At 33.7% G+C, this 24,454-nt stretch overlaps 1 long non-coding RNA gene and 10 other non-coding genes across 15 annotated transcripts in view; all 11 read left to right on the forward strand.

Moving 5' to 3' along the window:
• The first annotated feature begins 374 nt into the window (after positions 1 to 374).
• LOC115930683 (small nucleolar RNA SNORD113/SNORD114 family) lies at positions 375 to 446 on the forward strand. Its single transcript, XR_004067300.1, has one exon. It is a non-coding gene; the product is annotated as a small nucleolar RNA SNORD113/SNORD114 family (small nucleolar RNA).
• A 6,473-nt stretch (positions 447 to 6,919) lies between these two features.
• On the forward strand, positions 6,920 to 6,994 carry LOC115930687 (small nucleolar RNA SNORD113/SNORD114 family). Its single transcript, XR_004067304.1, has one exon. It is a non-coding gene; the product is annotated as a small nucleolar RNA SNORD113/SNORD114 family (small nucleolar RNA).
• A 1,622-nt stretch (positions 6,995 to 8,616) lies between these two features.
• Positions 8,617 to 8,694, forward strand: LOC115930686 (small nucleolar RNA SNORD113/SNORD114 family). The gene has a single exon (XR_004067303.1). It is a non-coding gene; the product is annotated as a small nucleolar RNA SNORD113/SNORD114 family (small nucleolar RNA).
• Positions 8,695 to 9,990: 1,296 nt separating this feature from the next.
• Positions 9,991 to 10,065, forward strand: LOC115930685 (small nucleolar RNA SNORD113/SNORD114 family). Its single transcript, XR_004067302.1, has one exon. It is a non-coding gene; the product is annotated as a small nucleolar RNA SNORD113/SNORD114 family (small nucleolar RNA).
• A 1,496-nt stretch (positions 10,066 to 11,561) lies between these two features.
• Positions 11,562 to 11,638, forward strand: LOC115930676 (small nucleolar RNA SNORD113/SNORD114 family). The gene has a single exon (XR_004067294.1). It is a non-coding gene; the product is annotated as a small nucleolar RNA SNORD113/SNORD114 family (small nucleolar RNA).
• A 1,646-nt stretch (positions 11,639 to 13,284) lies between these two features.
• LOC109023294 (uncharacterized) overlaps positions 13,285 to 24,454 on the forward strand; it is a 53,676-nt gene continuing 42,506 nt past the window's right edge. For 3 of the 5 annotated variants that reach the window (XR_010130827.1, XR_010130826.1, XR_010130828.1), the window contains exons 1-8: positions 13,285 to 14,544; positions 15,238 to 15,354; positions 17,451 to 17,533; positions 19,395 to 19,456; positions 19,930 to 20,011; positions 20,805 to 20,891; positions 21,856 to 21,918; positions 24,303 to 24,385. This is a non-coding gene — a long non-coding RNA (uncharacterized lncRNA). The remainder of the gene's footprint in view (positions 14,545 to 15,237; positions 15,355 to 17,450; positions 17,534 to 19,394; positions 19,457 to 19,929; positions 20,012 to 20,804; positions 20,892 to 21,855; positions 21,919 to 24,302; positions 24,386 to 24,454) is intronic. The other 2 variants (XR_010130829.1, XR_010130830.1) reach the window with 2 other exon arrangements.
• LOC115930679 (small nucleolar RNA SNORD113/SNORD114 family) lies at positions 13,891 to 13,964 on the forward strand. The gene has a single exon (XR_004067296.1). It is a non-coding gene; the product is annotated as a small nucleolar RNA SNORD113/SNORD114 family (small nucleolar RNA).
• Positions 16,074 to 16,145, forward strand: LOC115930681 (small nucleolar RNA SNORD113/SNORD114 family). Its single transcript, XR_004067298.1, has one exon. It is a non-coding gene; the product is annotated as a small nucleolar RNA SNORD113/SNORD114 family (small nucleolar RNA).
• On the forward strand, positions 20,248 to 20,319 carry LOC115930653 (small nucleolar RNA SNORD113/SNORD114 family). The gene has a single exon (XR_004067274.1). It is a non-coding gene; the product is annotated as a small nucleolar RNA SNORD113/SNORD114 family (small nucleolar RNA).
• On the forward strand, positions 22,279 to 22,356 carry LOC115930673 (small nucleolar RNA SNORD113/SNORD114 family). The gene has a single exon (XR_004067292.1). It is a non-coding gene; the product is annotated as a small nucleolar RNA SNORD113/SNORD114 family (small nucleolar RNA).
• Positions 23,775 to 23,849, forward strand: LOC115930648 (small nucleolar RNA SNORD113/SNORD114 family). The gene has a single exon (XR_004067269.1). It is a non-coding gene; the product is annotated as a small nucleolar RNA SNORD113/SNORD114 family (small nucleolar RNA).

Genomic DNA, 24,454 nt, shown 5'->3' on the forward strand with positions numbered 1-24,454 from the left:
TAATATGGAAAGAAGCTACACAAGGCTATGCATACCAGGAGGCATGGGCCTTGGGAGCCATTTGGAGGCTGGCTACGTCATGTACTATCTTTAAAATATGGACAAATTAAATAAAAGAAAGTCTGGATGAAATATTAATGTGAGATAGGTATGAAGCAAGGAAGTGTAGTTAATTATTTGTGTAATGCTTGGATCCATTCTAAAAAAATGCAGTATCACTTCTATGGAAAATAAGCTTATAGATCTCAGTAATATTCAAGGATCTTGTTCTTAGTTTTTTTTGATTTCTGTCTATTGGCTTTGTTGTTAGTGACTCAATGAGTGAAACAATAAACAAAGGTATGAATAAATGAATAAAAAAGAAATGCTAGGCCTAGACCAATGATGAGTATTCTGGGGTGTCTGAATCAATGATTTTGATTAAACCCTGTAACTCTGAGGTCCATTATAAGAGGAGACCTAGTTAATACCTATATGGTAAATGATATTATAGTGGAAGTTAGAATTATTTGGGATTTTGTTCTTAGGCGGTTGAAGTTCATAGGTGTGGATTGTATTACTAGAAAAGATTTAGTAAATGAAAAATGAAACAAATATGTAAATAAAGGAAGACAAGTAGAGCCATATGTTGCCTAATTATGAAAATGTATAATGTATTTATTATTATTAACACACTTCTGAAGCACTCAGTTTCAACATAAATTGATTAAATCTGATACCTATTTGGGTAAGGAATATATATATACAGAGACAAGTACCTAGAAATCAGTATTGTTTGTCCTGCATTATTTAGATGGTGCTGTTTCTTAATGAACACAAGAAAATATGATCTAGTCTGGGAGTCATGAGCAAATGACAGGTGTTAAAGCCATTCATATTTCTGATGCAATCTGTATGTTCACAGATATTGATGATATCATGAGTGAATGTATACACAGGAGTGAATGTATTCAGTTATTTGAGGAAGGTAAAGCAGTGTTTCTTGACTTTGGCTCTATTGACATTTTGGGTAATTCTCTATGGTGCAGGATTGTCTCTTATATTGTAGGGTGTGTAGTAACTTCATTGGCTTCTACTCAGTAGATGCCAATGTTGACCCTCCTCCCAGTGTGACGATCAAACATTTCTTCAGACTTTGGCAAATTTCATCTGTGGGGGGCAACGTTGTCCCCAGTTGAGAACCACTGAGGTACAACATGGACTGAAGAGGAGCATGTGTTTAAAAAGTGTGAATTATTTATCCTGTAGTATCTTACTGATGTTCAGATAAAGAAAAAGCAAAACAAAAGACCTAAAACTAGGCTCTTCCCCCACAGGGTCAGGTTCATGTGTATAGTTGCATTTAATTGTATTACAATTCTGGATTGTTGATGGGCTGATCATACTGTGTTTTCTCCGAAAAAACAAAGAATTGTTCATGAATACTTACTAAATGAATAAGTGAAACGACAAATGAATAAAGAAACACATAAAGGAGAGTCTAGCATGGACTATTATGGTGAAAATTTACCATAAAAAAGTGGTTAAATTTACCTAATTCTGTACTGTATAAATGAGATCCATTATTGGGAATAAAGTTCTAGATTTTTACCATCTGGGTAGAAAACACATAGATGGATACTTGTAGTAGCTTTTATTCTTGTGTTGGGTGCCAGATAAATCAGTAAATAATATTCCAGGCCATTCTTGGGCCACTGATTAAAATGTGGTGTGAATAAGAGTTTATAATTAATCTAGTACAGTCCTACAAATGTCCCTTGAAAGATTTAAATGCATGTAGGCTGTTCTTTCTTAAATCTACTCTTACTTTACACAATAGATGCACCATACCTGATTTAATTATTTTTCAGTGGTGAAAATTATGGCTTTTACTTCTGTGGGTGAAAAGTGTAGGAATGGATTTAAGTTAATTTTTATATTCTTGATTCGTGTGGGCTTGTTCATGCTTTTTTATTATTTTAGAGAAACAAATGGGCACATATTTAAATAAAGTAAAAAAGCTCTGTGCCGAGATCACGCCACTGTACTCCAGCCTTGGCAACAGAGTGAGACTCTTGTCTCAAAAAAAAAAAAAAAAAAAAAAAAGCTCTGTGCATTGCCCAGTGATAGAAATGATTGTAAACAATAACAAAATTCTATTTCCATTTGACACAACTGAAGAGTGGAGGATTATTCCATTTTATTTTTGCGCCATAGCTAACTTATATTTCCTCAAGTGACCTAATCTGTTGAACATATATATATACATATATATTTTATTTTATATATATTTATTTATATATATATATAAAATATATATATATATATATATATATATATTTTGAGACGGAGCCTCTCTCTGTCACCAGGCTGGAGTGCAGTGGTGTGATCTTGGCTCACTGCAATCTCCACCTCTTGGGTTCAAGGGATTCTTCTGCCTCAGCCTCCCGAGTAGCTGGGACTACAGACACGCGCCACCATGCCCAGCTGATTTTTGTATTTTTAGTGGAGAGAAGGTTTCACCATGTTGGCCAGGATGGTCTCGATCTCTTGACCTCGTGATATGTCTGCCTTGGCCTCCCAAAGTGGTGAGATTACAGGCGTGAGCCACGGCGCCCGGCCAATCTGTTGAATGTTTAAGGGCAGCACATAGACAATGGTTTATATTGTCCGTGTTCCTATTGTGGGGTAAGATGGTGTGCTCGTGGTCATTTATTGTGCCACATTTAAAATACGGACAAATTAGGCCGGGCACTGTGGCTCACACCTGTAATCTCAGCATTTTGGGAGGCTGAGGCATGCGGATCACCCGAGGTCAGGTTGCCCCGGCTGGAGTGCAGTGGTGCGACCTCGGCTCACTGCAACCTCCACCTCCTGGGTTCAAGCGGTTCTCCTGCCTCAGCCTCCTGAGTAGCTGGGATTACAGGCACACACTGCCACGCCTGGCTAATTTTTTGTATTTTAGTAGAGACAGGGTTTCACCGTCTTGAACTCCTGAGCTCAGTCTGTCCGCCTGGGCCTCCCAAAGTGTTGGAATTACAGGGGTGAGCCACCGCGCCTGTAATTTTGGGTTCACAGCAAAATTGAGCAGAAGGTACAGAGATTATTTCGCATATGCCCTTTGTCCTTCTTCATGTATAGCCTCCCCTGTTATCAACATCCACCCCATTAGAGTAGTGCTTTTGTTATAATCTACATTGGCATATCATAATCACCCAAAGTCCATAGTTTACAATAGGGTGCACTCTTGGTGTTGTACATTATGTGGGTTTGGACAAATTTATAATGACATATATCCACCATTATAGTATCATACAAAATACCGCAATGCTCTAAACATCCTCTGGGTTCTGCCTAGTCATCCCTCCCTCCCCTACCAACCCGTGGCAACCGCTGATCTTTTATTGTCTCTGTAGTTTTGCCTTTTCCAGAATGTCATACAGTTGGAATCATACAATACGTGGCCTTTTCAGATTGGCTTCTTTCACAAGTACTCTGCATTTAAGGTTCTTCCACGTTGTGCATAGCTTGATCGCTCTTTTTTTTTAGTGCTGAATAATATTCCATTTTCTAAGTTTACCACAGTTGATTTATCCATTCACCTACTGAAGGATATCTTGGTTTCTTCCAAGTTTTGGCAATTATGAAAAAAGCTGGTATAAACGTGTGCGTGCAGGTTTTTGTGTGGATATAATTTTTCAACTATGGGTAAATACCAAGGTGCATGATTGCTGTATTGTATGGTAAAACTATGTTTAGTTGTAGAAGAAACTGCCAAACTGTCTTCCAATGTGATTGTGTTGAGTTTGCATTCTTACCAGCAATGAATGAGAGTTCTTGTGACTCCACATTTTTGCCATCATTCGGTGTTGTTAGTGTTCTGAATTTTGGTCTTTCTAATAGGTGTGTGGTGGTATCTCGTTTTAATTTGCATTTTCCCAATAATATATGATGTGGAGCACCTTTTCACGTGATTGTTTGCCACCTGTATATCTTTGTTGGTGAGGTGTCTGTTAAGGTCTTTGGCCCATTTTAAAATCTGATCACTTTCTTATTGTTGAGTGTTTTTGTTTGTTTGTTTTTGAGACGGAGTCTCACTCTGTCACCAGGCTGATCTCGGCTCACTGCAACCGCCACTTCCCGGGTTCAAGCGATTCTCCTCCCTCAGCCTCCCAAGTAGCTGAGACTACAAGTGCCCGTCACCATGCCCAGCTAAGTTTTGTATTTTTAGTAGAGACGGGGTTTCACCATGTTGGCCAGGATGGTCTTGATCTCTTGACCTCGTGATCTGCCCACCTTGGCCTCCCAAAGGGCTGGGAGCCACCATGCCCAGCCTATTGTTGAGTTTTAAGAGTATTTTAAGTATTTTGTACAACAGTGCTTTATCCAATATGTCTTTTGCAAATATCTTCTCCTAATTTGTTGCTTGTCTTTTCATTTTCTTGACAGTTTCTTTATGGAGCAGAAATTTTGAAAGTTCAAAGATCAGTTGATTATATTTATGTGAGTCTATTTCTGGGCTTTCTACTCTGTTCCATTGATCTATTTGTCTGTTCTTTTGCCAATACCATACCGTCTATTACTGTAGCTTTGTAGTAAGTTTTGAATATGGGTATTGCCAGTCCTCCAACTTTGTTTTTCTCTTCAATGTTGTGTTGGCGATTCTGGGTCTTTTGCCTCTCCATGTAAACTTTAGGATAGTTTTGTCAGTATCCACAAAATAACTTCCTGGGGTTTTTATTGGGATTGCATTGAATCAAGCTGGGAAGAACTGACATCTTGACAATATTGGACTTTCCTATCCATAATCTCCGCAACTTTTTCCACAATGGCTGTACTAAATTACATTCCTACCAACAATATAGAAGAGTTCCCTTTTCTCTGCATCCTTGCCATCATTTGTTACCTTTCATTTTTTTGATGAAAGCCATTCTAAAAGATAAGAGATGATATCTCATTGTGATTTTAATTTGTGTTTCCCTAGTGATTAGAGTGACTGATAATTTTTTTATATATCTGTTGGCCATTAGTATGTCTTCTTTGGGAAAATACCTGTCCAAATCCTGTGTCTATTTTTAAATTGGGTTTTCTTGCTATTGAATTGTTAGTGTTCCTTATATATTTTGCATATTAACCCCTATGAGATGTATGGTTTGCAGATTTGTTTTCCTGACCTGGAAGTTGTCTCTTCATTTTGTTAATTGTTTCCTTTGCTGGGCATAAGGTTTTTAATTTGATGACATTCTACTTGTCTATTTTTACTTTTGTTGTCTGTGTTTTTGGGGTCTTATTAAAAAAATCATTGTCTATACCAATGCTGTGGAGCTTTTTCTCTAGTAGTTTTATAGTTTCAGATTTTATGTTGAAGTTTTTAATCCATTTTGAGTTGATTTTTGTATATTGGGTGAGATAAAGATCTAATTTCATTCTGCATGTTGATAACCAGTTTTCCCAAAACCATTTATTGAAGATGCTGTCTTTTTCCCATTGTGTTCTCTCGGGACCTTTGTCCAAAATCAATTGATTGTAAATGTGTGAGTTTATTTATGAACTTTTAATTCTGCTCCATTGGCTGATGTATCTGTTTTTATGCCAGTATTATGCTGTTTTGATTATAATCACTTTATAATATATTTTGAAGTCAGGGATGTAATGCCTCCAGCTTTGTTCTTTTTGCTCAAGATTTTTTGTATGTGGCTATTCAGTGTCTCTTGTGGTTCTATATGGATTTAAGGATCTTCCCCCCTATTTCTATGCAAAATGACATTGGAATTTTAATAGGAATTGAATTGAACCTATAGATGCGTTTAGGTAGCATAGACATTTTAACAATTTTAGTTCTTTCAACCCATGAACACAGGGTATATTTCCATTTATTTGTGTTTTCTTCAATTTCTTTCACTAGTGTTTTATAGTTTTCAGCATACAGGTCTTTCACCATCTAGGTTAAATTTAGACAATTTTTTTGGTGCTATTGTAAATGGGCTTATTTTCTTCATTTCAAGTTAATTATCCATTAGCATATAGAGTCACTACTGAATTTTTTTGATGATTTTCTATCCTGCAATTTTACTGAAGTCATTTATCAGTTCTAACAGTTTTTTTTTTGTGAGGTAGTTTGGATTTTCTGGATATAAAATCGTGTCATCAGCAAATAGAGACAATCTCACCTCTTCTTTTTTCTATAAAGATGCCTTTTATTTCTTCTTGTTCTTCTAGGATAAGTCTACTTTTCTTCCACGTAACAACCACAGGATAGATGACATTCATTTTCTAAGAAACAAAATCTTGGCAGTTAGATCCGTGGGGTAAAGAATATAGATACTAATGTAAGTTAACACCTCAAGTTCATGTCCTTGGTTTGGATGCTTTGTTCAGGAGTGTTTAGTGGTATTTCAAAGGAATCAATATCTATATCAGAAATTAAAATAACCAGGAATGGACCAGTGATGAAAATGTGTTCAGAAAGTATGTTTAATATAATTTGGCACAACTGAAGTGATAAAAATATAGTAGTTAGACCATTTATATTCACAATTATTTAACATTGTATCTTATTTTCTACCTCAAATGATTTAATCTTTTCCATATTGGTATGGTCCTGGCCGATAACTCTTTGTGTGGCAGCCTGAGAGAATATGGAAGACACTGTCAGTGTTGGAAGATGGTGGTTTTATCACTTTTCATTGCACTGTCTTTAAAACATGGGCAAATTGACTAAAAGAAGACTACAGAAGAAATAATGGTGATTGTGAATTTGGTATGAAGCATGGATGTTAATTAATCACACATGTTCTCTGAGGTCCATTGTAAAAGGAGACCTAGTCTTCAGGGAGAGAGCCACTAATGGGGAGATCTTATTCCTAGAATTTTGTGGTTATATTATTATTCATGAACCAATGAATAATAAATGAATGATATAAAGGAAGAAAAACGTGCTTGGACCAATGATGAGTACCATGGGGTATCTGAAACAGGATTTTTGATTAAACCCATATGCAATTCTGAGGTCCATTACAAAGAGACACGTATTATTCCTTTTTTGGGAAGTGAGCCTATGGTACCTTTTCCTTGGACTTTGTGGTTCTTGGGGATGGATTGCATTCTTGTTATAAAATCAGCCCATGAATTAAAAATTTATCAATGAGTAAAACAAAAAGCATAAGTCATGCACTTATTATCAGTGAATGTAATGAAACATGGATTATTATTAAAACTTATCTGAGACTCCCAATAAATTAACACCCAAGGCTTCTACCATTCTGGTAAGGAGCATATGGTCATTTGTATGCAAGAGTCAGTTTTTGTTCTGTGTTGGTGGTGGGTTGCTGACTATTTTATTAAGAAAATGAAGCATCTTTAATCATATAAATAGTTGGTTAAATAACCACTTAATTGAGACCAAGCAGAGACCAATGATGAGTGTATTAATCTATTTTTTAATGGATTTTTATTAAACAAATAAAAAAAGAAACACAGTCTGTTCTTCCTGAGGGCAATGACTCTAGACAGATGTAAATATTCTTCAGTGTTCTTGTCCAGTGCTGTGAGATCACAGATACTGATGTCTTTTGTATATGAGAAGGAAGGTGCATTTTTATGTCTCAGTTTATATTTTAGAGTCAGCAAACCATGGACCAATTAGGAACAAATGTTATGATATGAGAATGCTGATTCTTGTTTTTTTTTTCCCATGATAGACATTCTAAGAAAAACTCTAAGCTCTCTCATTGTTTTTGGAATACATACATGGTCCTTTCCAAGTAGTTTCTTAGAAAAATGTTTTTAAAAAGAGGCTTTTAAAAAGAGCCTTTTAAAATGTTTTTAAAAGAAGGCTTTATTTTTCTTTATAGAATGAAAACCATGTAGCTGGTTTTATTATTCTCTAATCATGAAGACCATTATTGTTATTTGTGGACTAAGGAGCAGAAAGACTGATGTAAGTAAACATCAAATTGATGTTTTGGGCGTGGATGGTATTCATTCATGGGAACCCACTACATTATTTTGATAAAATAAATGGTTAAATAACACATGAAATTAAGGAATGCCAGTCATGGACCTATGTTTGTAATGTGTCATCAACAAAATTTTATGATTAATTCAACCCAACCCAACTGAAGACCATTGTTAAATAAATGAAGAGCATTTCATATATTGTCATAGTAATTTAAATTCCCATTTAATGTTTTTGCTATAGTTGCTTAACATATTCCTTCACTGACAGACATTGAAGTTGTTGACTTTTTGAGGTAGAGGTACCTTGGGAGATATTATATATTAATTTCCTCAATTGTGGGCTCACATGGTAGGTCCATGGTTTGCAATCACATTAATGAGTAGACAAATCAAGTGGAAGGGAAGCTGGTAGACACCAATCATAAGTATGAGATTTAAATGTAGCAGAGTCACTGATGAATCTCTATGTGTAAACTTGAGGTTGATCACAAAATATGATCTAGTCTATTTGTTCTGCATGAAAGAGAGTAATGAACAGATCTTGGTTCTGTTAAAGCCTTTTGTTCTCAGTTTTGTGTCATTAAGGGATATTGATCATATAATTATTATTCCTGAAACCATGAATGACTGAGTCAGTTCAACAAGGTATAAATGAATGAAGAAATAGAATGCCTAGGCTGGATCAATGATGAGTATTGGTGGAGGTGTCTGAATCAACACTTTTGATTAAGCCCTCTGTGTAACTCTGAGATCTGTTATTGAATGAGAACCAGCCTATATTCTCTGTAGAAATTACCTAATAGAAGTTAGGAAAATTCAATAAAACTTGTTCCTGAGCTTTTGTAGTTCAAAGATATGGAATGTATTATTTTAAGTGAATTCAATGCGTAAATAGAGAAATGTGTATACATGAGAGAAGATTAACAGGCCTACTTATGGAACTATTCTTTGAGTACAATGAAAAAGTATTATAAATATTAACACTGGCAATAAAACAAGTATAATTATTAATCTGAGGTAAAATCCTATTATACAGAACATATTGTATCTGCAGTTGAGACAATTTTTTGGGTTTTATAGTTTGCTTTTTTTTAATTAAGAAAAGGGAAAGTGTTTGCATCAGCCAGAAATCCACTAAGTAATATCTACTTAACAGATTTTTATATAGACAAATATTCATAATCATTACAGATCTTATTCTTGGGCTAGGTGATGCATTCAGTAGTGTCTATTATACTATTTAAAACTAAAAGTTCAATACTGGCCTGAAAAAATTGCATTTTTGAGCCAAGGTTTATTGTTATCTAGTTCTGCTTGACTAAAATCCATTGAGAAAACCCTATATCTATTCTAAATCTGCCTTTTTCTCTCCAGAGTGGACATAGGCCAGCTGATTTGATAATTTAAGAAAGAACTGTTATCCTGAGTAAGGAGCATAGAGACAAATATAAGTAAGTTCCTTATTTCAAGTTCTTTCTTTGAATGGTTTGTTTTGGGGTGTTAGCTAAAGGATTTCAAAGGAATCAATGTCTACATACATGAAATAAATAAAACACCCCAAATGGACCAATGATGGGAAATTCTGTAATGAACCATGAATTATGTTTAATCTAAATCGTCACAACTGAGTTGATTATAAAAGAAGACAAAAGTTAACTTACTCTCAGAGCAGCTCAACATTATTCTTTATTTCATGCCATGGTTATTTTACACATTCCCTTATGGGTAGAGATCCTGGCTGACATCCGTTTTGGGGCAGCGCATGAGAATATGGAAATAGGTGATTTCGTTGTTTTTTATCAGGCCATCTTTGACATATGTATGAATTAAATAGAAGTGGGCTATATCAGAACGAATGCTGAATGTGAACTGAGAGCATGCAGAGGCGTTGACCAATTCACATGTGCACCTTTACGTGTCATGGCCTAAGAAATGTAGTCTAGCTCTATGGGCCAAGAGCCTAAAATTTAATGATCTTGTTTTGGGGATTTTTGATTGTATCATTATTTGTGAGTCAATAGGTTAATCAATAGATGAAAAAAATGCACATCATGGACCAGTGATGAATATCATGGGGTTTCTGAAACAACATTTTTGATTAAACCCATCTGCAACTCTGAGGTCCATTACAAAGAGACACCTCTTTATTCTTCATGGAAAATGAGTCTAGAACCTTGTACATGGGCCTTTTGTGGTTTGAGGGTATGAATTACATTATTATAATAAACTTAGTCCATGAATATAGAATTTTATCAATGAATGAAGAATAAGAGAGGTATGCATGCACTTACCTACTAAGGCATGTAATGCAACATGGATTATTATTGAAACAATTTTGAGGTTCTTAGTCCCAATAAATTAGTGGCTAAGGCTCTTATCATTTTGGTAAGGAGCATATGGTCATCTGTGCACAAGACTGAATGTTTTTGTTCTGGGTTGAGGCAGGTTGCTGGTTGATCATTTTATTAAGGAAAAAGAAATACATTTACATAAATAAATAGTTGACTGAGTAACTGTAATTGAGAGAGGGAGAGCATGGAATGATGATGAGATCTATATACAACGACACTCATGATTAATTCAGTCTTTTATGGAATTTTACTTAAGCAAACAGACAAGTTTGTTACTAGATTCACGGTGTTTATTATATTATCTAAAGCAAAAAATTTCATGGTGAGAGATATTTCATCTTGACAAAAACAATTTATGTAAGTTAATAAATAGAAGTGCTCTCTCTTCTCAAGTGTTCAGAATAGGGTACAAAACAAGGTTTATGATTGTTCACTACACAGCTCTGATTCATTTTAAAGAGCTAAACATATAGTATTTGATTCTTTTTAAAATTTGTGTTTTATGCTGCAGAATGAACGCACTCTACCTGATTTAATTATAGTCTTCTGGTGAAGATCTTGCTGTTATCTCTGTGAATCAGGAGAGAAGAGATTGATGTAAGTAAAAATCAAACTTTGTGTTCTCGCTTGGGAAACTTGATCAAGTTTATTCATTTAACTATTTCAAAGGAATAAAAGGCTACATACATAAATGAGTCAAAGGTGGTTATGCATGGACCAATGGTAGAAATGTGTTATGGATTAAGAATTATGATTAATCCATTTCAGCGCAACCAAATTCATTAGGACAAAAAGTTGAAAGGTATTTCTGTCATTTTCAGAATGCCTTAATATGCTGTTTTTGTACCATAGTGGATTTAAACACTTCCCCATTGTGATTGTTATTGACAGTTAACTAATTGAGGGAAGAACATAAGAAAATGGAAAACCTTGCCTATAGCTGTGGTATAACTTGGTGGTTATACCATGATATAACCATAGTAACGTCTTAAAAATACGGATGTTAAATGAAAAAAGCCCAACCATGGACTAATGGAATATATGGAATTGATGTGGTGCAATTTGTGGAATGAATTAATTCACCTTTGCAATACTGAGGCTCATTACAGAGAGAGCCAGTCCTCTAGTTCTATGGAATATGAATCTTACAGACATAGTTACTTCTTCAAGGATCTTTTTGCCCTCTAATTCATGGATAGTGATTTTACTATTAGTGAATCAATGCCTAAATCAAGAACAGTATAATTGAATTAAAGCACAGAATACCAAGTCTGGATCAATGATGAGTATGCGTGGGGCATCTGAATCAAATATTCTGATTATACCCTGTCTGTATCTCTGAGGTCCATTGCATCTATGGGAAATGTGCTTGGAGAGAAAGTTAGACATATTCAAGGAATATGTTTTTGGTCCTTTTTTGGTTAATGGGTATAGATTGTATTATAAGTAAATCAATGAATGAATAAAGAAAAATACAAATAAAGACAAGGAAGGCTTCATTTCATTCAATTATGAAAGGACCTAATGATGTTTTGAGTTTAAATAAGTCTGCTCCTCCTTCGAGAGCATATAGATAGATATGCACTCAATGTTCCGAGTTAGTGGCAAGTTTCTGGTTGCGTGTCTTGTTTGATTTAGAAAGGGATAAAACATATACTTAAATGATGTATTTAGTTTAATAATACTTAATATAATAAATATTAGCCAATAAAATTAATATTCATAGTCAATAATAACAATATTACAAATCATGCTAAACCCATTAACATAAATTTTTATAATAAACAACAATTTAATACAATTAATAATAAACATTAAAATACTAATGATTAGGTTGTGAAGTGTGGAGAAAGTCTAAGGATGAACATTGAAAATTTGAATATAATAACCAAAAATCCTCTTATGTTTGCTCATTTTTATTTAAAAAGAAAAATGCAAATGCATTTTTATGACTTTCATGAGTAATAAGTGAATAAATAGATGCTAGTGTCATGAAGGGTTTTTGTCCAGTGTCCTTAGAATTCATGAATAGTGGCACTATTATTATGAGTAAAAGGATCATTTTATATCTCCATCCCTTATTTAAAAGAGGGCAAATCATGGACTAGTGAGAAGCACATGTAATGTATGAAAGGGTGTGATTAATCTTGTCTATCCTCTTGAAGTTTACTTAAACAAAAAGGTCCAGGACCCTCCTTCCTTTGGAAGGGTTGTGAAGACCCACTCTCTAGACATATTTTGATATTAACATTTAAATGGAAATTAATTAAAAATAAAAATTCAGTTCCTCAGTCGCACTAGCCACACCCCAAGCCACATGTCGCAAGTGACCACCATTTCAGAATTGCCAATAGTGAACACTCGTATCACCGAAGAACATTCCCACAGTGCATACAGGGCTAATATGAACAGTTGCAGGTAATAGTATTTAATTTTAGGTAGCAGGTGACTTCACCATTTTGAGTTTTCTTTAGAAAAGAGAGTAGATAATTAAATTATTTTTTGAGTTATTAAATAGATGAGTAAATAAACGAATCAGTAAATAGTTTGAATTAAAATAACTGTGGCCCACTGGTCAGATTGTGTTATAAAACAACAATTTAAATTCATCTTATAGTGCAAAAGTTTTCCTCATTAAAAATGTGTCTTCCCTTTATGCTAGGAATACCTAGGCAGATATTGAAAACTGCTCTTCTAGTGTTGGGTGGTAGATTCAAAAATGTTCATGATATTGTTTCATGCTAAGAATTATGTCAATACATGAAAAAGAACTACTGTTGGGTTGATGATTAAAATTTGACACAAACCAATGTTTATGATCCATCCAGTAATGGAGAACTAACTTCTACTTAAAAATGGATTTTAAAATGTACACTTTTTATTCTTATAAAAATCTGCCTTTTCCTCCAGAAGGAATAGATGAGATTGGATTTGGTCATTTCCCCAAGGTGAAGAGCATGGCGATTTCTTCTGTGGTAAGGAGCAATGTGAGTAATGGAGTTTCTGTTGGTGGGTTATGCGCTTGGTTCATGTGTGATTATTGAAGAAAGGAACAAAAGGCCATATACACAAAAATAAAAACATCAAGTAACAACCAATAATAGGAATGTGTTGTAGGCCAAGGAGTAGGACTGACCCATTTCAGCACAATAGAGACTTATTTTTTAAAAAGGTAGAAGGAATTTAATTTTCAGAAATGTTTCATATTTTGTAGTATTTCTGCGCCATACTTGATTTAAGTATTTCCATATTGGAAGAGAATCAGGCTGTTAACTGTTCAGGAGAAGCTCTTGTAAGGTGAAACATGCTGTTTGTGTTCTAGTGGGGGATACCATTGTGGATTTTCATTGTTCATTATACCACCTTTAAAATTAGGCAAATTAAATGAACATAGCCCAGTCATCGGCCATTCATGTTGATAGTACTGATCTGAAGCAAGATTTGTTGATTATTCCATGTGTGGCACTGAGATCCAGTTTGACAGCTTTGTGGGAATTGAGCCTAGAGATATATTGTTCTGACATCCAGGATCTTGTTCTTAGAATTTGTGATTCATGGGAAAATGAAGGTATACATGAATGAAGAAAAAGAGTGCCAAGCCTGGACCAGTGATGAGATTGGAGGGTGTCTGAATCAAAAATTTTGATTAAAGCCATCTGTAACTCTGAGGTCCATTTTGAAAAGAGGCCCCCATTTTTCCCTCTAGGGAAATGAGCTTATAACACAAGTTCAGAATATTCAGGTATCTTGATCACGGGTGTTCATAGTTTTTTGGTATAGATTCCATTTTATAAGTAAATCAATGCATAAATTTTGCATAAATGGGTAAATATAAGGAGAGCTTGGCAATGACCAATTATGAGAGTATGTAATGACGAATGGATTATTATTATATGCTTCTATAGCACTGAATTCCAGTGACATATAATGATAGAGGCTGTTGCCTTGTTTTGGAAGGAGTATGTGGACAGATGTATGCAAGACACAAAATAATTGTTTGATGTTGATGGTTGTTTACTGATTGGTTTTATTTAGAGGAGGGAAAATTGCATTAATAAATAATAGAGGAAACAGTTATTTAATTGGAAATAAATGGGCATGTTTCAACTTGAGAATATTCCTTATGAAAAGTTATTATAAATCCAACTCTGTACTGAGTTTTACTAAAAACTAAAAAAAGCATCTAGTTTCTAAATCTTCTGGATAGCATAATGGACATATGGAGACATAATATTATTCAAGCTTCTTCTATAATGTAAGTAAATTCCTATATATTGAATTGTTATATGTGAATAGAATATGTCCTTGTCACAGTTAATTTTTTAAAAGAGGGCATAACACAACTGAGTGAGAAATGAAAATGAAAGTTAACCTTTTCCTAAACTACTGATGCTGTCTTCCTGGTTAGGTGTGGGAATATAGACATTGAACATGAAAAGCATTTCTGTTGTGGGTTCTTCATGAGTTTACTGCTCTGTGTGTGTGTGTGTGTGTTAGTATTTGTGAATGTATAATGAAATATTCCATGCGTCATAACATAAATAAACAAATCAAAACAATAAATGAATTCATATATAAGTAGGGTAAAGCATTTACCATTGGTGATAATATGCCATGAATCATGAATTTAAATTCATCCATTTCTACACATGTTGAGTCCATTAAATAAAAAAGATGATCTAAGCGGTTGCCTGTGTAGGTGTCTATAGACAGATGTGTGCCATAGTCACAGTTTTTGTTTTGGGTGATGAATTTAACAGTGTTTATTGTATTATTTAAAGTTAATAGTTAAATCAAGAAATAAAAATAAGTGCAGTTCTTGGGTCAGTGATAAAAATGGGATTTGAATCAACTTTATGATTAATTTAATATCACACAACTAATGTCTTTTAGGTCAATCTAAATCTGTACTGTTCATTCTTTTGAAAATTTGTATTCAACTCCACAGAATGAAGACCATGGTTGATTTAATCAGTCTCTGCTGATGAAGATCTTGGCTGTTACCTTTGTGTGTAAGGAAGCTAAAGACTTAAGTAAATAACAGTCCAAAAACTTGTCAATTAGGGTAAATTTTTCATTAATGTTCACTGAATTATTTAAAGTTAAGGCATATGTAGATCAATGAGATGAATGAGTTATGAAACTTAGATTATGGTTAGTCCAATTAAACACAACTTTGGTTAAAAATAAGATGAAAGACATTCATTTTTTTATCTGATTAATAATTCATCTTATTTTTGTACTGCATTTAATTTAAGATTTATTCACTAATAAAATCTATGGCTGCACTGTTCAATGTCGTTTCCTCTATCCGCATGTGGCTATTTATATTTAAAATAATTAAAGGTACATGCACTTTTAAATGTAATTTCTTGGTTGCATTAGCCACATTTCTAGTGCTCAGCAGCTGTATGTTGCTATTGGTGACTGTATTGGAGAACGCAGTTACAGTACGTTTACATTATATGCAAAGTCCTGTTAGACAGCTCTTTAATGAGGGAGGAATGCATGGAAAGGTGGAAGATAAGTGGAATGAGATGGCTAGGAAGCAAGGATGTTCATTGATCTATACTTGCTTCACTGTGGGCCACTACAAAAGGAGATCTAGTCTATTGAGAAAAGGGCTAGTCTATGCGAAAAGAGCCTGTAAACAGATCTTGGTTATATTCAAGGATACTGTTCGTGGATGCTAAAATAACAATGGGTATTGATTTTATTACTGCTACTGAATCAATGAATGGATCAATAAACAAAGGTATAAATGAAGGAAAAGATTGCTTATCCTGGATCAATGATGAGTACCCTGGGGTGTCTGAATCTTGGATTTTGATTAAACCCTATAACTCTGAGGTCCATTACAAAAAGAGTACTTTTCATTATGTCTATGGGAAATGAGCTTATTCCAGAAGCTAACAATAATCAGGATTTACTTTTTGGGCTTCTGAGTATGAACTGTGTTATTTTTAGTAAACAAGTATATGGATAAATCAAGAAAAGTGCAGTATAAATAACAGAATGGTTATTCCTGCTCCAAATATGAGAATATATAAAATAATAGGAATCATTACTAATACATTTCTGAAGCACTAAGTCCCAGTAAAATAAATTAATCAAAGCTGACCCTTTGGGTAAGGAGCAGTTAGATAAATGGATGTTAGAGTCCATGTTGTTGTTCTGCTTGAGGGTGTTCATTTTTTTTTTTTTTTAAAGAAAAGGGCAAAATGTTTACTTTAATTATTGCTTAAATTACTACCTAATTGAGAGAGAGTTTACACATGGATCTATCTTGAGAATATGTCAAATGACCAGTTATAATGAATTCTAATAATCTTCACTATTTAAGTTCAGTTCCTCAGTTTAATTTACGAAAACAAGGAAAATGATCTGAATTTTCTGTCTAATGAGCATGGGACGGGCATTGATATTGTCCAGTTTCTGTGAAGTCACAGATATAATGATTTTATTATAAATGTAAAAAGGAACAAATTAATGTCTCAATCAGTTATTCAAAATAAGGCCAAATCATGGACCAATGAGGGCCAGGTATTATGGAACAAAAAGAGTGATTAAACCAGTTCCATACAACAGCTCTCCAGTATTGTCATTATTTCCATAAACAAAATTGAGGTAGGCTCTTGCATTTTTGGAATGGTGAATATGTTTATGTATTTGGATAGTATTTCCCTTTCAGTCTCATTGGTGCAATTTCCTTAAAACACGGAATAGACATGCCTCCATGTGTAACTATTTAACTTTATATGTATGTATGTATGCACGCATACACAATTGTTGAGAATGTACTCGAATCCAGGATTCAGATTAATTTAATTCTTTCTAGCAAGATTCATGTAGAAAGGAAATTTAACCCTTTCCTAGTTGAGTAGAAGGCAGATAAACAGACAGACGTGTTTAATAGTCACAATTATTATTATTTTGCCTGGTTTTACTTACAGTAGTTAAATTTCATACTTGAGTCAATTAGTCAATGAGTCAATGGGTATGTCGTTCATCTTTTAAATACATGACAAGTACCAGGGTTTATTTCTAATCAATAATTGTTGAACGGAATTTTAAAAAAATCTAAATCTAGGCTGATCCATTTCTCTCTCTCTCTCTCTCTTTCTCATCTACCTATTTTTATATTCACCTTGTACTCCACAGAATAAATGCGCAATGATTCAATTATTCTCCAGCGAGGAAGATCATGGTTGTTGTCTGTTTGAGTAATGAGTGTAGAAACCTACGTAAGTAACAAAGTGATTGCTTTTGCTTTAGTGGTTGTTAAGAGAGTTAAGTCTTTCTGGAAAGGAATAAATGACTACGTATACAAATAAAATGAATGAAGTTATATGTGAATCATTCAGCACATCTGTGGTCAGTTAAGGAGAAAAAAGCAAGACCATCTTATTCATTTTAATAGTTAATTATTGAGTTAATTAATGTAAAAATAAATTATTCAATTTTATTTGAGTCACAGTTGATTTTAACCTCCCTCTATAAAGACAGCTTATTCACATTCCAAGATGGAAGATATTGTCAGTGTGGAGTAAAATGGCAGCTTCGTAGTTCTTTATGATCACATCCTTAAAATATGGACAGGGTCAATGAAAGATGATCAAGACTTGACCAATTAAGAGTATGGGATTAATATGAAGCAGATATGGTCATTAATCTGCTAATCTGAAAAACTGAATCTATCACACAAAGGGATTTATCTTCCTTCCTCTGTGAGAAATGACCTATGAAGAGATGTCAGGGTTGTCTGATTTCTTGTTATGGGGTTTTTGGGATTCATAGGAATTGATTATACTGTTAGTAAATCAATGAAACATGAGATAATGTGTAAATGAATGATGATGAAGAATACTAAATATGGACCAATGGTGGGTTTTTGTTGGGTATGAACCAAGGATTAAGATTAGTTCAAATATGCAGTAGTAATGTCCATTCCCAAGAGGGATGGTGGTAAATGAGCCCACAGACAATGTGGCAGTACTCATGGTATTTAAGTTTTAAGGTTTTGATAGGTATTGATTATATTATTATAAATGTATCGATGATTGAATCAATGCACTAATGTAGAATAAAAGAAGAAAAGAATCTACTACGGGCATATAGAATGAAACAATAATTTTTTGTTTCTTCTTTACATCTTAATTTTATTTTAAGTTCTGGGGTATATGTGCAGGATGTGCAGGTTTGTTACCTAGGTAAATGTGTGCCATGGTGGTTTGCTGCACCTGTCAATCCATCACCTAGGTATTAAGCCCAGCATGAATTTGCTATTCCAAAAAATATTTCTGAAACACTGACTTTCACTAGGACTTGATGAAGCATTTTTTCCCTTTGGATGAGGAGAATATAGGCAATTTTTGTAATAGTCAGTGTTCTTGTTCAGGTTATAGAGTGAATTCATAGTTTTTCATTTTATTAAAAGAAAAAAGCCATTAAATAAATAAGTAAAAGATTAACCCACTAACTAAACTAAAGAGGGCCAAACATTGACTGTTAAGAAGCCTGGGTTCCTTTTTATTTACCTGCTGTTCAGATATACAAAGAATTTCAAGGCTCTGTCCACTTAGGGTATTTTATACGTAGACAGATGCAAACATTATATTTTAGTTCTTAGTTGTTGGTTTTCTTAACCTGTTCATTTTCTTTAGAAATGTGAGTGATGATTAATTAATCCATAAGGAAGTACAGACACAAATACATAGATACAGATGTATACAAACTGATGTATACATAAATAAGGGATACTGTAGACCATTGATGAAACTGTGCCATGAAACAATCATTTAGATTAATTTCATTTAAATGCAGTTCATTTAAAGGTAAACCTAAATTATTGTTATCTATGCGAGAGGGGCATAGAGACAACTATTCATTATATAGTTCTTTTTCTTGTATTTAGGAATGAGGTTTATTGTACTTATTAGTTTATTAAAACTTAACTTTGAGCTAGTCATAGGCAATCATAAGCTGATGATAAAACTCTGTTACCTATCAAGAATTTCAATTAATCCAGTAACACATGACATCCGTAAACAGAAAGAAAAATCACAGTGGTTTCATTCTTTCTAACATGTCTTTTGTACTTCACAGAATGGAGGCGTGATGGCTGATGCAATCATTTTCCACTGATGAAGGTTTTGATGGCTACCTGTGTGAGTAGGGAGGACGTAGGCTGCTGTTAGTAATTGTCTTAAGTTCCTAAGTCTAATATCAAGGATTTTGTTAGTAAATTTTGATTTTATTATTATAAAGAGATCAGTGACAAAACCAATAAACAAGCATATAAACAAGTAAAAAAGGAGACTGAAGCATTGTTCACCTATGAATAAACGTGATTAGGCAAGAAAAACTACTAATATAAATGGAAAACACTGACGTCTCAAGAAATATATGTATCAAGCATGCTACTTTGTCTAAGGGTCTTAAGACACTGCATATAAGAAATAGTCAATATTGTTCTGGATCAGTTCAAGTTCAAGTTTGTTAATTTTTTTAAAAGAAAAATATGTAAATATTATCACAGATTAATAAATACCTAAACTATTGTGAAAATGAAAGGGTAATACAAAGGTGACTGAAGACAGGTTATCAGTGTTTATCATCTGGTCTGCTTTGTATTCCTCAGAATGAACAGCCCCATCTGATTTAATCACTGTGCAATGACCGTGAACTATACAGTTACCTCCGCGTGTCACAGGAAGACTCTTGTGAGTAGTAGTTAAAATTCTTGTTTTGTTTTAAGGGTATTCTCTGTATTCTTAAGAAGTCTAAAATATAATCAAATAAGGTCAAGCATTTTTATTATTCACTACCTAAGTACAAATTTATTCTTAAAACTTCCCTATTCATAGCTATTTATTTTATGATTACAGCACTATTAATGAATTGATTAATCAAAAAACAAATGTAGATAGACATGAATGAAGAAAGATAGAGTCAATCTTGGACCAATGATGATGACTGGTGGCGTATGAGTCATTGACGGTGAATACAGGTCTGGAAGTCTGAGGTCCAATATAATAAAAAATCTAGTCTTCACCTTCTATCCTAGGGATAGACATTAGGAATATTTGAGGATGTTGTTCTTGGTCTTCACGTTCATGCATTTTCCCTCTATTTTTATAATTGGATCAATGAATCAATAAGCAAATATATTTTAACTGCGTAAAGATAAAAATAGTGAGGCGTTGTCCAATTATGGAAATATATGGTGAAATAAGAAATACTATTCACATTTATTAAAAACACTGAGGTCTTCTTTCTATTAACAAATAAATGACTCAGAGGTATTACTCGCTTGCTGCAGGATGGCATATACAGTAAAAATAATAATAACGTATGTGAGGTTATTTGGGTCAGGACCATGTTCATGGTTGTTTGTTTTCTCAAGAAAAAATAGTTTCACACATACTTACATGACTAATAGAATGAAAGGAGAAATGTATGGATAAATGGACAGAATATTTCCATCTTTTTATCTTTTTTGCTTTGTACTCTCAGAATGAACACCCTCAAGTTGACTTAAGCACCCTTCCATGGTCATGAGGTTTCTGGTTGCCTCTGTGTGTTAGAAGCTTGGAGACCAATGTGAGTATAGTCAAAGTTCTTGTCTTGGTTCTGGGTTTTTAAGGGGTAGTCATTGTTTTATTAAGAACATTACAGATAATCCAAAAGGTTAACCATGGTCCAGTGGTAAATATGGCATTGCCATGAAACATTATGTTGATTATCTAATATTTATAAAATTAAAAATGATTTATGATAAAATCACTGTGAGAGATGATCCTATAGAGAGCTATACAGTATTTCTTGTTCTTAAGTTTTTGTAACATTATTTAATTACTATTAGTGAAAGGATGAATTAATAAATAAACAAATGTAGAAGTAATGGAGAAGAGGAGGGCCAGTCTTCAGTCAATGATGACTCTGCTTCTGTTGAAAATACCATACCCTATAGACAGATTTAAGAATACACAAGGCTCATGTTCTTGGTTTTTGCATTAATGGATTTTGATTCTGTTATTATAAATAGATCAATGAAAGAATCAATAAAGCAACAGAAACACACATGAGTAATGAAATCATCGTACAATTAAGAAACTATGTAGGGAAACAAGAGAAGCCATTTATATATATATATGGACAAAGTCTGTTAAGAAATAAATGGTTCAAATGTGTTACCTCTAGCTAAGGATGATATAGAGGATACAAATAATATAGATAGATAAAATAATTAATAAACAAATATAAATAAATCTGAATAAGTGAAGTACTGTCCAATTACAAAAATTGTATGAGTAGATAAAAGAAACTATTCATATATATTGAAAACAATAGAGTCTATTATGAAATAGTCAATATACAAAGAAACGCTCTTGATTTGTGTCAGTGTCAAGATCAATGTTGTTGGTTTTCTTAAAAAAATTAATAAATATTAACTGAAAATTTTAAATGTCTAAATGATTGGCTAAATGAAAGGTGACATGCATAGATCGAGGAAAATAATGTCTCTATTTTTATTTTCTTTATCTGCACTGCTTTGTACTTACAGGCCTTCTGCTGTGATCACGTTCTCCACAGTTGCCCCTGAGTAGGAGCCTGGACACTAATAGAAGTAAGAGTCAATCTTCTTGTCATATTTTTATATTTGTTTAGGGTAGATTTTAAAAGATTCACTATAAATTTTTAAATAACCAAAGAAAGCCACCCATGGCCCAGTGGAAAGTATGTGGTGGACATGAAACATGTTGATTAATCAATATTTATAACACTGTGGATGATTAATGAAAAAAACATGATAAATGACTTTATAGACTGGTGTTAGGGATACTTAAGCCATCTTGTTCTCAAGGGTTTTGGGATTTTGTTCATAAGCGTTTTAGATAGGTAGATATTTACTTTAATATGATTAGTTTACTGATAAATTAACCAGTAAAGAAATGTAGAGATGAATGAGATAAAAGAGGCCCAAGCCTGGACCAATGATAATGACTGTTGGGGTATGAGTCAGTGAGGTTGAATAACAGTTTGTATCTGGAAATCTGAGGTCCAACACAATAAAAAATTTAGTGTAATTACTCTGATGGAAATCCAAAATAAAAGGGCAAAATCTTTGTATATTCCTAATATGTATTTGATAGCATTCTTATAAGTAAATCAATGATGGAAGCATTAAATTAATATATAAATCAGTAAGTATGATTTATTGTACTATAGATGGTGAAGCTTTATTCAATTATCAATATATGTGGTCAGGCAAGAAATATTAATGATAAATGTTGAAAACACTATTCCCATTAAGAAATAAGTGGATCAAAGTGTTACCCTTAATGATCATATAGACACTGATAAATAATAGTCAACTTTATTACTCTGGTTCAAACCAAGTGGAGGTTGTATGTTTTGTCTAGAAAATATATAAACTACAAAAAGTTAATAAACACCTAAGTGAATGAGTAAATTAAATGTGGGGAGTAAGATTCAATTAAGATAAAGTCCTAGTTTTCTTTTAATCAAATGCTCTGCTTTGTACTCCTTAGAATGGATGCACTGGAGCTGATTTAAACATTCTTTGGTGGTCACAAGATGTATAGTTGCCTCTGTATGTTTGGCGCATGGAAAAAAATATGAGTTTTTGTGGACATACACTCTTTATTTGAAAAGTAAGAAATATAATCCAAGAAAGCCAGCCATGGCTCAGTGATAAATATGGAATTGATATGAAACATTATATTGATTAATCACCTTTGAGGATGATTAATAAAAGAGAGAAAGTGATTCTATATAGAGATGCAGGACTATTTCAGGCTTATTCATGATCTAGGTTTTTGTGCTTCATGGTTATTTTATTATTATCAATAAAAAGAAAAAAGAAAAAAATCTTAAACTGTCCAAAAAATCAGGGAGACCAGCGCCCAGCGTTCATGTGGGGGGGGACTAGTGTCCATTTCCACCAAGCAGCCTGGAAATGCTCATCCTCACAGGGCATTGGAGAGGTTTCTCAAGAAGTGAGTGCCTCCATGGGGGAAATAATTAACCCCAGATTAAATGCTGCTTCAGACCTAATGGATGGTAAAAACAAGATCCAAAAGGATCAAACTCTTTCCAGGTAGATTAACTGTATCCCAGAACAAAGCTCAAGGACATTTTTAGAAATACGTATATATCCAGCACACAAGCAGGGTAAAATTCACAACATCTGCAAATTTACCAGGCATTCAAAGGGGCAAAAAATACACAACCCACAATTAAGAGACTAATGAATTAATCAAAACCAACCCAGAACTTATCTGGATGTGAGCATTAGCAGAAGAGGACTTGAAGTAGTTATTAGAACTGTCTCCCTGGCCGGGTGTGGTGGCTCACGCCTGTAATCCCAGCACTTTGGGAGGCCGAGGTGGGTGGATCACCTGAGGTCAGGAGTTCGAGACCAGTCTGGCCAAAATGGTGAAACCCCACCTCTACTAAACATGGACCAATGATGACCACTGGTGGCGTTTGAGTCATGGACGATGAATACTACGTGTCTGAAACTCTGAGGTCCAACAGAAAACATAATTGGATAGATATCAGAAATGTGCAAAGATCATATTCTTACTTTGGATTAATAGATTGAGGTTTATCATCAATAGATAAATGATAGAACAATTAAACAAGAATAAATAAATAGAAGGTGAATCATTGTTCAATTATGAATATACATGATGATGTAAGAAATATTATCACTAAAAATTTTAAACACAGATGCCCCTTAAAGAAATGGATCATGAGTATCAGCTCTTTGGCTAAGGTTCATCTAGACTCTTAATAAGTAAGAGTCAGTTTCATTTTCTGGTTAAGTCTCATTTGAGATTGTTCCTTTTGTTATGAGAGAAAACATTTCCATTCTGAAAAATTAATCAATATCAAAATAACTGAATAACGGAAATATGGAAAGGATCAATGGAGATAAGGTTTGAATTTTTTCTAAAAGAGTTACTTGCTCTTTGTATTCTGCAGAATGGATGCATTTGAGCCGACCTAAGCATTCATGGTCATGAGATTTGTGGTTGCCACTGTTGGTTAGGAGCATAGAGATCAGTGTGAGTAATAAAGTTCATGTCTTTCTCTAAGAGACTTTTTAAAGGGTATTCATAATATCATGAAAGTGT

Source organism: Gorilla gorilla, chromosome 15, assembly GCF_029281585.2.
Source record: "Gorilla gorilla gorilla isolate KB3781 chromosome 15, NHGRI_mGorGor1-v2.1_pri, whole genome shotgun sequence".
Classification (NCBI taxonomy): Eukaryota; Metazoa; Chordata; class Mammalia; order Primates; family Hominidae; genus Gorilla; species Gorilla gorilla.